This window comes from Numenius arquata, chromosome Z (assembly GCF_964106895.1).
Source record: "Numenius arquata chromosome Z, bNumArq3.hap1.1, whole genome shotgun sequence".
Classification (NCBI taxonomy): domain Eukaryota; kingdom Metazoa; phylum Chordata; class Aves; order Charadriiformes; family Scolopacidae; genus Numenius; species Numenius arquata.
Window position 1 is genome coordinate 61,895,296 of NC_133616.1, and position 14,171 is coordinate 61,909,466.

The following is a 14,171-nucleotide window of genomic DNA, read 5'->3' on the forward strand; positions in this document are numbered from 1 at the left end:
GATATTTTACCCACTGCAGCTCTGCCAGTAGAAAACAGTGACAACTACACTGAATGTTGTGATTTAAGCAAGCTGGTGAAAATTAATTATTATTGTTGTAAAACTTAAAAAAGAAAAAAAAATCTTTGGAAATCTGACATTTGGAATCTCATGGCTAGCAGGTAATTACAATCATAACAATTTAATCTTACATATGTAGAATCTGTTAAAACTAATAAATAAGGAATTGGCTTTTAACTGGTTAGAAAACATCCTTTATCCCTCTTCCATGTTACACTGGCTTTAAAACTGAAGAACAACATAGACAAAATGCGTACTACTAAGCTGTCCTGCAAAGAACAGGATAGTCAAACAAATGTGTCACTTGACTAAAATTGAATACCACTGAAATGATCACTACAAAACCGCTATTTACATGTCACTCACTTTATCTCACCAGAGCAACAGTGCGTGCAGCTTTAACGCAATGACTTATAAGCACTTACTGTAATAACTCTACATTAAATTTGCTCCATGGGTTTGATCCTACAGGGTTCTGGGCAGTCTTTCCTGCACAGCAAAGCTCAAAAAGACATTCTTCATTTCAGATATGCATGTTTTTCTCTTAAATTTATTAAAATTGGTCATTAATTAAAAAGAGAAACGCACATTTGTGAACAAGGTTGAAGCAGCAGTGCATGCACATCATTCTGAAGTATATGCACACTTGGAAATGTAACAAGTTAGTATGAAGTATCAACATTATTTTGGAATGTGACATAACTCACTGCTTGCTTCCCACAATATGCAGTAACACAGCTATTGGCTTGGGCTTCTTTTTGCCCAGCATTTCATCTTTTTGTGTTGGTCATTGGCTTGGACCTGAAGGAGAAATAATAAAACAAAAATTACAATGTCTGGCACCAAAATTTGTCTGTTATACTGGATCAAACATTGTACAGGAAAATTATGCTAGTTTTTAAGAACTTTTTAAAATAACTTTAAGATAAAATGCCTTGTGTCCACCTTTAATACCAAATTTATCAACAGTACAGGCTTTCTGCATGAAGTATGGAAAATTAAAAGTCTTATTGTTTTCCCTTCTGTTTTTTTAATTACCTAAAAATAACTTGTCTGTACTGTATCCATGCTTTGGATCTTTGAAACAGGATCTTTGAAAATTAGTGGGGGAGGGAAATCCTTTGTGGCAGAGATTGTAGTTTATTTCCATACTGACTTGGTGAAAACATACATAACCTCACCCTTCATATTACCACTAGATTGCAAATTAAATATTATTCTGTTCCAATGCAGTTTGTAGAAGGAAAGTCTATATTTGTGTAAGAAAAAGAAATAATTCATTCCGCATGTGGAACAAAAGAAATATTTATTTGCTTGCTTTACTCATCGTATTAGAATGATACTGTCTACTGGGGTTGAGAACTTAAATCAAAACCCCCAAAGGATTAGTTCAATTTATCACATCTCTGTCTGTCTCCAACATGTAGATGTGTTTAAATGTGAAAATGTATAGCAAATTACAATACTTTGTAGCTGAAGAGAAAGGATAGAAAAAAATTGCCCCCAAAAGGAAAATCTTTCCATAAATTATGTTGATTTTTCCATAAACACAAACACAAACTATTCTTAAGGAACAATGTTTCTATTTTTTTCTCTTGGTAAACTTTCCCCAGACTGATTTGTAATAATGCATTCAGTATGAACTCTATACTTTATATGGATATATTTGAAATTATTTGAGTGCTGCTGTAATCATTTGCTGCATTATTTGATAATATGTGATTGGTTACCTAGATCACATAGTATTCCCCTAGTTTTTTAAATAAAGTTATTATCTTGAGTTGTTACCTGCCTCTTGGAACCCTCAAACTTCAGGCATGTTGCCCACTATTTTGCCACACAATGGAGAGATTTTCTGTATAATGAAGAGCAGAAGACAGATTTTCCTCAAAGATGTTCCTATTTCCAGCTCTCAGAAAACCCATGTAGTAAGATGCAAAACACTCCAGGCAGCAAGATGCAATACTTTTCAGTACTTGGATATCTGGGGGAATATGTGATGGGTTGGTGGTCACGTCAAAGGCATCCAGAACCTTTTGGCTGGGAATAGTTATCCCAAAAAGGTTTAAATGCTTTCAGGTTTCCCCACACTAAAACCATTCTCAAAACTAGCTAATAGAAAATAAGGATTTTTTTTACGTATTAAATAAAAAGCAGAACATACATCTGAAGAGTTTGTAGGAATCACTGAATAAAAATGAAGGAAAATATCCTAGATATTCATTTAAACTACCATTAAATGAGAGATACAAGATTTCTCTTCCTCCATAAACTTCTGTGAACAATCTGATTGACAGTGTTCAAAGCTCCAGTTTCTAGTTCTCACTGAAGGCTTTACTGCATGACACTAAATTTAAATTCAGACCCAACTTTATAGAGTTTGTTCAAATTTAAGTCCTTCCTCTGCACCTTATACTTGAACATTGCTTTATCTTTTTCCTGTGAAGCCAAGATAGAAAGAGTATCTTGTATCTCTCCTTATCCCAACAGCAAGAAATCAGTGGTTGTCATCTACCACAGAGTCAGTTTCTTTCTTTATGCTTGCTTAGCCATTTATAAGTGCTTAATTCCTTATGAGACACAATGCCACTACCCACCTGTATTCACAAAATAAAGAATATTGCTCTTCACAGAATTTAAAGTTTCATGATTAGGGAGGGCAGATAGCAATCATAAAACCACAGGACCTGAAATGTCTACTGAGGAGATTCCTCCTGCTAGATTGTGTTTTTCACTCCTAATTTTGCAAAAAACTTGGACTTGGCATAAAGTGCCACGGAGACCAGCTTCAGGGCAAGTAAGACTGCGCTGGGGGAGGGATCTGCAGCAAAAAAGGCTGACGAGAAGCTCTTTTGGGCCTTTTTGGAGCCGGGACAAGTCCTCTGCTTGTGCTGGGGCTGACAGCTGGTGGGAGGTGCTGCTGAGGGAGCCTGGGCGGAGCCACCACCACCCCCAGTTCACCAAGCCACCAGGTTATAAGAAGCCTCAGGGAGGGCAGGGACCGTGCCTACAGAGCCCAGAGCGAGCACCCAGTGCTTGTGTGTGCGCCCTGGCGGATGCCCCAGCTGTCTGCAGTCTGTACGGCAGGGCGGTGAGCCTCTACCAGCGTACGAGGTAAATTCAATCCCTCTAAGTGGCCAGAGCACTAGGGGGCTCATCCCAACTGACCCTCGAGTCACAACGTGTCAGTTGCTTGTAGAGATCCAGCCATGGTTGCTACCCAGTTGAAGGCTGTTTTTAGAAAAGCCGTGGACACCCAGACAGAGGCCCCATGCAAACATGTGGGCGTCCAGGCCTCTGGCTGCAGAGAGTGCCAGAGCCTGGCACTTGCAATGGAGGGTAGGGGAGACAACACCTGTATCAGATGTGAACAGGTGAATGATCTGCTCAGCCTGGTGGCCGAGCTGAAGGATGAGGTGGAGAGGCTGAGGAGTATCAGGGAGTGTGAGAGAGAGATTGACTGGTGGGCCCACTCCCTGAGAGTAAGGGAACAGGTTGAAGCCCCACATAAATCAGAGGATCCCCTCCCCTCTTGTCACCAAGCAATAGGAGGAGATTTCAGAGAAGAGGGGGAATGGAAACAGGTCCCTGCTCGGGGAAGCAGGGGAGTCCCCTCCTGGCCCCTCCCACCTTCCCAGTTACCCTTGCGGAACAGGTATGGAGTCCTGCAGGAGGAACTGGCTGTTGGAGAGGAGGACGGTACACCCAGGCTGGAGAAGTCAGAAAGAACAAGTCACCCTAGACCCGGCATCACTACTTGCTCCAAAAGGAAAAGCAGACAGGTCACTGTTGTGGGTGATCCTCTACTGAGAGGGGCAGAGGGACCAATATGCCACCCTGACCCACTTCACAGGGAAGTCTGCTGCCTCCCTGGGGCACAGGTTAGAGACAAGTTGAAAAAACTTCCTGCCCTGGTAAACCACTCTGATTATTACCCCCTGTTAGTATTTCAGGTGGGTAGTGATGAAGTGGGTAGAAGGAGGCCAAAATCAATTAAAGGAGATTTTAAAGCCTTGGGACAGCTGCTTAAGGGATCAGGAGCACAAGTTGTGTTCTCCTCTATCCCTTCAGTGGCAACCATGAATAAGGAAATTAATAGGAAGAGGCAACAGGTCAACTCGTGGCTCCAGGGCTGGTGTTATTGGCAGGGTTTTGGGTTTTTTGAGCATAGGCAGCTATACGATCTACCTGGCCTGCTGGTGGCAGGTGGGATGCACCTGTCCCAGAAGGGGAAAAGAATTTTGGGGCAGGAGTTAGCAGGGCTCATTGGTGGGGCTTTAAACTAGATATGAGGGGGGAAGGGGAGTAACTGGGCCTGTCAGGATTAAACCCAAGGGAAGCACGCCAAGGCTTGAAGGATGCTGGATTAGTGAGGACTCTCGCTCTGTCATTTCATTTGAGAAAAGGGATAGACATTTAGAAATTTCTGATTGCAGACAGAGAACCCTATCCCGAAAGGGGAAAAGGGTACTAGGCCAGGAGTTAACAAAGCTCATGGACAGAGCTTTAAACTAGAGGTGGAGGGGGAAGGGGATAAAACCAGGCCCACTGGTAATGAGCCTGGGGGTAAAGGGCCAAGGACGGGGGTGAAATCGGGAGCCCAGCTCAAGTGCATCTATGCTAATGCACGTAGCATGGGCAACAAACAGGATGAGCTGGAAGCCATTGTGCAGCAGGACAGCTATGACATAGTCGCCATCATGGAAACGTGGTGGGATGATGGTCATGACTGGAATGCTGCGATGAGTGGCTATAAGCTCTTCAGAAGGAATAGGCAAAGAAGGAGAGGCGGGAGTGTGGCTCTGTACATTCGGGAGTGTTTTGACTGTATAGAGCTAGATTCCAGTGACAATGAAGTTGAGTGTTTATGGGTAAGGATGAAGGGGAAGGCTAACAAGGGGGATTTTGTGCTGGGAGTCTGCTATAGACCACCCAACCAGGATGAGCAGGTTGATGAAGTATTCTATAAGAAGCTGGCTGAAGTCTCGCAATCGCCAGCCCTTATTCTGGTTGGGAACTTCAACCTATCGGATATCTGCTGGAAATATAACACAGCAGAGAGCAGGCAGTCTAGGAGGTTCCTTGAGTGTATGGAAGATAACTTCCTGACACAACTGGTAGGAGAGCCTAACAGGGAAGGTGCCTCGCTAGACCTACTTTTCACAACCAAAGAGGAACTAGTGGGAAATGTGGAGGTCCGAGGCCGTCTTGGTCTTAGCGATCATGAAATGGTCAAGTTTTCAATTCTTAGTGAGGTAAGGAAGGGGGTTAGCAAAACCTCCACCTTGGACTTCTGGAGGGTGGACTTTAGCCCGTTCAGGACCCTAGTTGGGAGGGTCCCTTGGGAGATAATCCTGAGGGGCAAAGGGGTCCGGGAAGGCTGGACGCTCTTCAAGAAGGAAATCCTAAAGGCCCAGGAGCAGGCTGTCCCCATGAGGCAAGATTAAAGGGCGGGGAAAATGGCCGGCCTGGTTGAACAAAGAGCTTTTGATGGGACTTAGGGAAAAAAGGAGGGTTTACCACCTTTGGAAGAAGGGACAAGCAACACAGGAGGAGTACAGAGATCTTGTTAGGTTACACAGAGAAAAAATTAGGAAGGCGAAAGCACAGCTGGAACTCAACCTGGCCATAAATATAAGGGACAACAAAAAAAGTTTTTACAAATACATCAACAAAAAGGGAGTCAGGGAGAATTTCCACCCCTTACTGGATGCGGGGGGAGAACATTGCGACCAAGGATGAGGAGAAGGCTGAGATACTTAATGCCTTCTTTGCCTCTGTCTTCAATAGTCGGACCAGCTACCCCCAGGGTGTACAGCCTCCTGGGCTGGAAGATAAGGATGGAGAACAGAACAACCCCCCCCATAATCCAGGAGGAAGTAGTTAATGATTTACTTATGCACCTGGACATGCATAAGTCTATGGGGCTGGATGGGACTCACCGAAGGGTACTCAGGGAGCTGGTGAGAGAGCTCACCAAGCCTCTCTCCATTATTTATCAACAATCCTGGTCAACAGGAGAGATAGCAGATGACTGGAGGTTGGCCAGTGTGACGCCCATCTACAACAAGGGCCAGAAGGATGATCCGGGAAACTGTAGGCCTGTTAGTCTAATCTCGGTACCGGGAAAGACCATGGAGAGGATCATCTTGAGTGAGCTCTCGTGGCAAATGCAGGGCATCTGAGGGATCAGGGCCAGCCAGCATGGGTTTATGAAAGGCAGGTCCTGCTTAACCAACTTGATCTCTTTCTATGACCATGTGACCCGCCTTCTCGATGTGGGGAAGGCTGTGGACATTGTCTACCTGGACTTTGTTAAGGCCTTTGACACCGTTCCCCACAGCGCTCTCCTGGAGAAGCTGGCAAATCATGGCATAGACAAGTGTACTCTTCACTGGGTAAAAAACTGGCTGGATGGCTGTGCCCAGAGAGTTGTAATTAATGGGGTGAAATCCAGTTGGCGGCCGGTCACCAGTGGTGTCCCTCAGGGCTCAGTTTTGGGGCCAGTATTGTTTAATATCTTTATTGATGATCTAGGTAAGGGGATTGAATGCACCCTCAGTAAGTTTGCAGATGACACCAAGCTAGGTGGGAGTGTTGATCTACTTGAGGATCAGAAGGCTCTACAGAGGGACCTGGACAGGTTGGATCAATGGGCCAAGGCCAATGGGATGAGGTTTAATAAGGCCAAGTGCCGGGTCCTGCATTTCGGTCACAACAACCCCAGGCAACGCTACAGGCTCAGGGAAGAGTGGCTGGAAAGCTGCCCAGCAGAAAAGGCCCTGGGGGTGTTGGTGGACAGCCAGCTTAACGCGAGCCAGCAGTGTGCCCAGGTGGCCAAGAAGGCCAACAGCATCCTGGCCTGTATCAGGAACAGTGAGGCCAGCAGGAGTAGGGAAGTGATCATGCCCCTGTACTCAGCACTGGTGAGGCTGCGCCTTGAGTACTGTGTTCAGTTCTGGGCCCCTCACTACAGGAAGGACATTGAGCTGCTGGAGCGTGTCCAGAGGAGAACCACCAAGCTGATGAGGGGTCTAGAGAACAAGTCGTATGAGGAGAGGCTGAGGGAACTGGGCATGTTTAGTTTGGAGAAGAGGAGGCTGAGGGGGGACCTCATTGCCCTCTGCAACTACCTGAAAGGAGGTTGTAGAGAGGTGGGTGTTGGCCTCTTCTCCCAAGTGAATAATGACATGACCAGAGGAAATGGTATGAAGTTGTGGCAGGGGAGGTTTAGATTAGACATTAGGAAAAATTACTGAGAGAGTGGTCAGGCACTGGAACAGCCTGCCCAGGGAGGTGGTGGAGTCGCCATCCCTGGAGGTATTTAAGAAACGTGTAGACATGGCACTTTGGGGCATGCTCTAGTGCCCGAGATTGTTGGTTTGTGTCTGTTTGTGGGTGGGTGTGGTGTGTGGTTGTGGGTGTTTGTTTTGGTGTTTGGTGGTGTTGGGTTTTTTTGTGGGTTTTGTTTTTTTTTTTGTTGGTTGGACTCGATGATCTCAAAGGTCCCTTCTAACCAAGAAGACTCTGTGATTCTGTAAAGAATAATCTTATTACTTTGGGTTTTGTATACTGAAATCTATAGTAACAAACATGTCCTCATGTTCTTTGACTCTTTCTTGATCTTAATAATTCAGTACTTACTACAATCATGCAGCCTTCCAGGTTCATCAAATCAGTTATGTTCATTCCTGAGATACTTGATGATGACTCTTGTTTTGTTAATTTGCGTTTTACAAACACACAGATTACCAAAACCCTATGAAAACACATTGAAAGCAAATCAAAACCAAACATCAGATATGCCTTTGCCCATTTCCAAGTCTGAGGACTTCCACCTTCTACTTCCACTTTAAATGTTTCCCATGCTAAAAGAGATGAAACAATTATTTTATTCTAATATTATTTCTGTAACCTAATGTTGTCACTGCTTTTCCTTAAGTTGCCACATAGTCATCATAGTGTCCTTCATGACAGAGAAGATGCTTTTAAGAAACACGAAAGGAGTACCAGACACATTCAGAAACATAACCCAAAATCATGTCAGGCTTGCTGTTTAGCTCAGATGTGTCTCCTATAGTCAAGTTCTAGGCAGAAAAGTCAGGAAACCATCTATTTATTTAATTTCCTATGTGTTTTATCTGGTTTACATTCTCAGAAGAATGATTATTAATTAAAAATTCTACTTCATTACAGATCAAACATAAAAATTTTCAGTGGAGAAGTAGTAAATAAGAACAAAGAACACATGCATTTCCTTGAAAGACATAATTGTAGCAAAGTGAAAGGCTTAGGAATTGTGAGCATGCTAACTAATTCCAAGTGACCAAACAAGTCACTTATAAACTGTAAATAACGTGACCTCAAGGAATAAGTCAGATGATCTTGTCAATGTTATTCATGAAAATATTCATGAATCATTTTTTTTGCATTATTTGACCCTGTAGTTAAGGATGACATTTATAAAAGAACATCACAGCATTTGTGTTTTAGAAAGTACAACGCTTTTTTTGTCTTGTACCTAACTGAACTTTCAGAAAAAAAAAAAACTAAAAAATATTCTTATTTTCAATTTGGTTTAATTCTTGTCATTAATAAAGCAGCTCAGGGTTTTTGGTTTTTTTTAAACCTTAAAATAAGGTTATGTTTGTTGGGTTGCGGTAAATGTCAGTAGGAGGTATTCACATAAAAACTAACCTGGGATTAATATTAATAAACGTGCTCATTGCATTCAAAAATCCTTGCAATGAAAGGTCACTGCTAGCTTTGAGTTCCAAAATTAGAACTGTCTTTTAAAGACTATCAAAACCAATAAAAAAAATCTGAACTGCACTTGACAGTCTTGCCTGCGTGACTTTTGTATTAAAGCATGATGGATAGATGTAATAAGAGTAATATGGAATAATGACTTCTCCTTTGTAACAGACAAAGGTGTCTATAGCTAAAAGGATCCCTTTTCTCATCATTAGTTTTAATTGAAGGATAAATATGCTAAATAAATTCCATCAAGGACCGTTTTCATTTACCTTCCTTTTCATAGTCATTTACTAAGCAAAGAAATATACCATTTTTGCCATCCACTTAGCCATTTCCTTGACAGGCAAAATATCTTCCAGCATCAAGACACCATATTTAGAAGAGGAAAAATTTTGTTACAATGTACAATAATGAGAATTGGTATTAGCCCCTACTTCATCTATTAAAACAGCAGGAAAAATAGAACAGATGCACTTGCTTTTACAGAGGTTGATCAAATTCTATTGATGGTCCAACTTGTAGAACAACCTCTCTGTAGCTCTGTTAATAGTGATATTGTTAACGTTGATGATAGTTTATCTATGCTCTTTTGTGTACGTGTTTGGGTATCAGCTCTCCCATGTCCATTCTCTCAACAGTGGGGATTAGTGGCTCTTGTGTCTGAGCTAAACCATGAAGCACTTAAACTAATGTTATTTATGTATTTGTTTCAGGGCAGGGTGGAGGTCTTTTTGTTTTGTTTCCTGGGGTTTTTTACTCTACTTTTTGTTTGTGTTTTTTTTTAGTGTAGAGACTGACAGAGAGTGTAATATCCACTCAAAAGACACTTAAAGCAAAAAAATATAATAACAAGAAAGGAGAGAATTTTATCCCTTGTTGGTAACTGAAAGTGAGATTCAAGAGAGGATACCTCTGCTAAACCTAATCAAGACAAATGAAACATAACTTGACCAAACCAAACCAACAAAACCCCCAAAAAACAAACAAACAAAAAAACCACAAAAAAAAACCAAAGCAAAAAAAACACATTTAAATTAATGGCAAGGAAGTAGATAGGGAACAGAATGATTTAGGATGAAAAATTTAATACATCTAGACCTTCTGAAGACCGTAACTGAGGTATTAGTTATGAAAGTAAAGAAGTTGGAAAACGTACTAATCTGAGAAGATCCTCCTGAAAGTCTTGCATGACAGAAACTCCTGCTGATGGGTGTTTGAGTTATTGTCTCACAAACAGTAGTAACGTGTGACATAAAATAGAAACAAGTCTGAAACCCAGGATACTACCTGGCCAGGAGAAAGCAAAAAATCACCTGTATAAGGGACAAGAAAACCTTCCTAATTTAAAAGGAGTATTAGTGTTGTAATGTAGTTCTATTACTTCATTTAGCCTTAAAGAAATATTTAATTGTTCTCTATTTTTGATGCTGCAAATAAATAATATTATCCATATTCTACCTTCAGCTTACCAAAAAGTGGTGTAATGGATTTAGGTGCCTACTGTAATTTTAGGGGCCCTAGAATATCCTATCTGAAAGAGTATTGCTTGCCAGGTGGAGGCAGGCAAGAAGGACAAGGAGGAGGAGAAAGAAAAAAGAAAAGGAGAAGGAAAATATGGACAAGAAAAGTAGTAAGCAAGATGTGTTCATCTCTCACCTCTTCTTTTTTCCTCTTTGCCAAGAGTCCAGTTTTCCTCTTGTCATGCTGTCATGGTTTCTCCTCAGAAGTTAAAACTTCCCTTGTACAAAGATTACCCATCTAGATAATTACCTGCAAGATTTACATCTGTCAAGGGGATTCAGGTCATGTGTATGATATCCATTCTGGAGATTGCTAGTTGTGTCTTTTCGTAGTTGGGTCACTGAGCTTCTGGATTGTTGGTTGGGTCAACATTTAATCTTAATTTAATTTTAATTTTTTAAAACTAACTTTTTTAAGGAAGGCTGTGAGAAAAGCCAAAAATTCACTGAATGAAACTTCAAGAACGATGCAGTGTGGAAAAATGAAACAACTCTAAAATATAACAAGTACCATAATAAAATGGCAAATAATTTGAAAAAAATTAATCATACTATTTATGATTCAAATAAAAAATGGTGAGAAGCATCTGTGCATGAAAGCTGACAACCAAGACAGCTTCTCTAAGGACAAATGACGCCTAACAAATTTGGTGGCCTTCTACAGCAGGGTTAAATCATTGGTAGATAAGGGAAGAGCAACTCACAACTTCCAACTGGACTTGTGCAAAGTATGTGACACTGTCCCACACAACATCCTTTTCTCTAAAATGGAGAGACATGGTTTTGGCATGTGGAACACCCAGTGGATAAGGAATTGACTCAATGGTCACACTCAAAGAGTTTCTGTCAACAGCTCAATGTCCAAGTGGAGACTAGTGACGAGCGCTGTCCCCCAGGGGTCTGTATTGGGACCAGGATTATTTAACTTTGTCAGCAACATAGGCAGTGGGATTGAGTGCACCTTCAGCAAGTTTGTGGATGACACTAAGCTAGGTGGTATCATTGATACTCTAGAGGGAAGGGATGCCATCCAGAGGGACTTGGACAGGCTAGAGAGGTGGGTCAGTGTGAACCTGATGAAGTTCAATAAGGCCAAGTTGCAAGGTCCTGCACTGTAGCAATCCCCAACTTGGATACAGATTGGATGATGAGTGGATCAAGAGCAGCTGCAGCCCTGCAGAGAAGGACTTGGGGGTATTGTTGGACGAAAAACAAATATGACCCAGCAATATGCACTTGCAGCCCAGAAAGCCAGCTATATCCTGGGCTGCATCAAAAGAAGTGTCACCAGGAGTTTGAGGGAGGTGACTCTCCTCTCCTCTCCTCTCCTCTCCTCTCCTCTCCTCTCCTCTCCTCTCCTCTCCTCTCCTCTCCTCTCCTCTCCTCTCCTCTCCTCTCCTCTCCTCTCCTCTCCTCTCCTCTCCTCTCCTCTCCTCTCCTCTCCTCTCCTCTCCTCTCCTCTCCTCTCCTCTCCTCTCCTCTCCTCTCCTCTCCTCTCCTCTCCTCTCCTCTCCTCTCCTCTCCTCTCCTCTCCTCTCCTCTCCTCTCCTCTCCTCTCCTCTCCTCTCCTCTCCTCTCCTCTCCTCTCCTCTCCTCTCCGTGTCAGTAGCACTGTATGACGGGGCTGAAGTTAGCAGCAAGCAAACACTGAATACTATTATTATTATGGACCTTGTGTAGCTATCAGACCACTCAGAGAAGAGCTTTTTCCCACAGCTGGCCATGTAAAACAAAAAACTGCCTCTTTCTGTGGGCCTTTTTTGGTGATGATCTGCTGGCATACTGCTCTCTGAAGTGGGGTGGCTGGCAACCTTAAATTAAGATCCCTAAAATTTAAAAAATATTAGTGTTTCTGGCAACAAGTGTTTTGTTTTTCCTAGAAAGTGGTGATCCTTGGGCATTTTTTGCCCAATGAGAGTATACAAGTATTCACTGTAAGATATCTGGTTACTTTTCAAGTGACATGAAATAGGTTTATGCAATCAGAAGTATACCAGTTCTGTCTACCTCTGTTTAACAGATCCAGCCTCCAACATGAAAGGCCACTGGAGTAATACATCAGATGTCCAGACAGTGTAAAAAACTGTGCCAAACATACACAGACATTTCTCTGATGTTGAAAAAAAAAAAGAGATCTCACAGAAAACATTGCTCAAAATGCTTGTAAGCAGCTGTATGTAAATTAAGTTTTTTACATTTAAGAGAACATATTTCACAAAACTCAATAGTGAGAGATCTATTAGAGCCAAGATTAGAGCAGTAGCCTTGTTTTGAAACTGCAATTACAAAAACTTTTCAGATGTGTAATAAACAAGTACAAATCTAACTTCATAATTTGGGAGGACATCTTTTCAGTATTAAGGGTTTTGACCAATTTTCGTAAAAGGTTCAGACCTTTCAAATTCAGCTATTTTATGGAGAATGAGGGGTGGGGATGTTAAATTATAATTTGTACTTACATGTCAAGTATTCCTGTTGCACTAGTTAAACTTAACTATGGACTTCTAAATGTATATATCTACATATTTAATACATTTTTTTGGTGTTTCTACTGCTATTAAATAGTCACATTTACCAAAATTTCTCTTAGTCTTTGTTCTTTGTAACATTTCAAAGTAATCTTAAGAGAAATCAGAAAATGTTTAACCTTATGTTTCTTTCCAGTGTAATGCTAAGATTTCTTAAATGAGTAATATCTTAAATTTTGCCACATCTTTTGGGATTTTTGAAACATCACATGAAGTTTTACATATACTTTATGCACTGTGGTTTGATTCCTTGTCATATCTAAATGAAAATATGTCATACATTTCAGAGTGAGAAAGCTCTTCCTCTATATGTAACTACAAGATAACAGGGACAACAGAAGATTTACTGAGCTGTGTTTAAATTCTGTAAGTTTTAAGGTTCCTCATTAATTTTTTTTAGTTAAAGTCTCAGGATTCTAAATAGGATTTTACATTTGTTGTATGTTTATGTATATGCTTTAATGTTGTATGCTTTAATGGTTGTATGTTTTCAGGAAAATTTCATGTTTGATTTTTCAGGTAAATGTATTATAATAATTTTGAGGAGATCAGCTCTCTATTAGGAAGAATCCTGGCAGCCATTGCCTGAGAAGCTTTTTCCCTGTCTTGTTTAAACATGGACTGTGACTTTTACCCAAACCCATGAAGTTGCAGAATTCCTTTTGTTCTAGTGCAATAAAATTTAGTAATTATTGAAAAATCTCATTAGCCTTCCATCTAGCCAACTCTTCTGTTGCAATGATGCTGGTAAGAGATACTGTTTAGGTAGAGCTCACAAGCCTGGCCACTTTCTGGACCACTCCTTCCTCCATTATCCTAGTACACCCTGAGCATCTATGTATTAGCAATGCTATTTTGATTTTTGCTGAGGAGCTTGTGCTCCAGAAAGAGAGAATGTGTTCTCCTCTAGGTACCTCAAACAGAAAATCTTATTTTCCAGAATAGAAATATCAGCTTCAGCAGCAGCCTCTGGAGCGCAGCCTGGAACAGGAACCTCTCTCTTTTGCTTTGGCACATAGTTTAGATGTAAACTATGCAGCCCTGAAACAGGGCATGAAAAGAAAGCCTGAATGCAAGACCTGAACTATGGAGAACAACTGGGGTTGAAGCCCAGTGGCATATTTTCTTTTCCTGAGTGCAGTCAAAACTGATGCTTGGTGCACTGTACAATTGAGATGGATGTGCTCAGTAACAACAGTACAATCTAAATGCATCAGATTTTCTGCACCTAAACAAACCAGATATACAGCATATAGAGTTGAACTGATGATGGTTCATATTTAGCAACTCATTTCCCTCATATGGT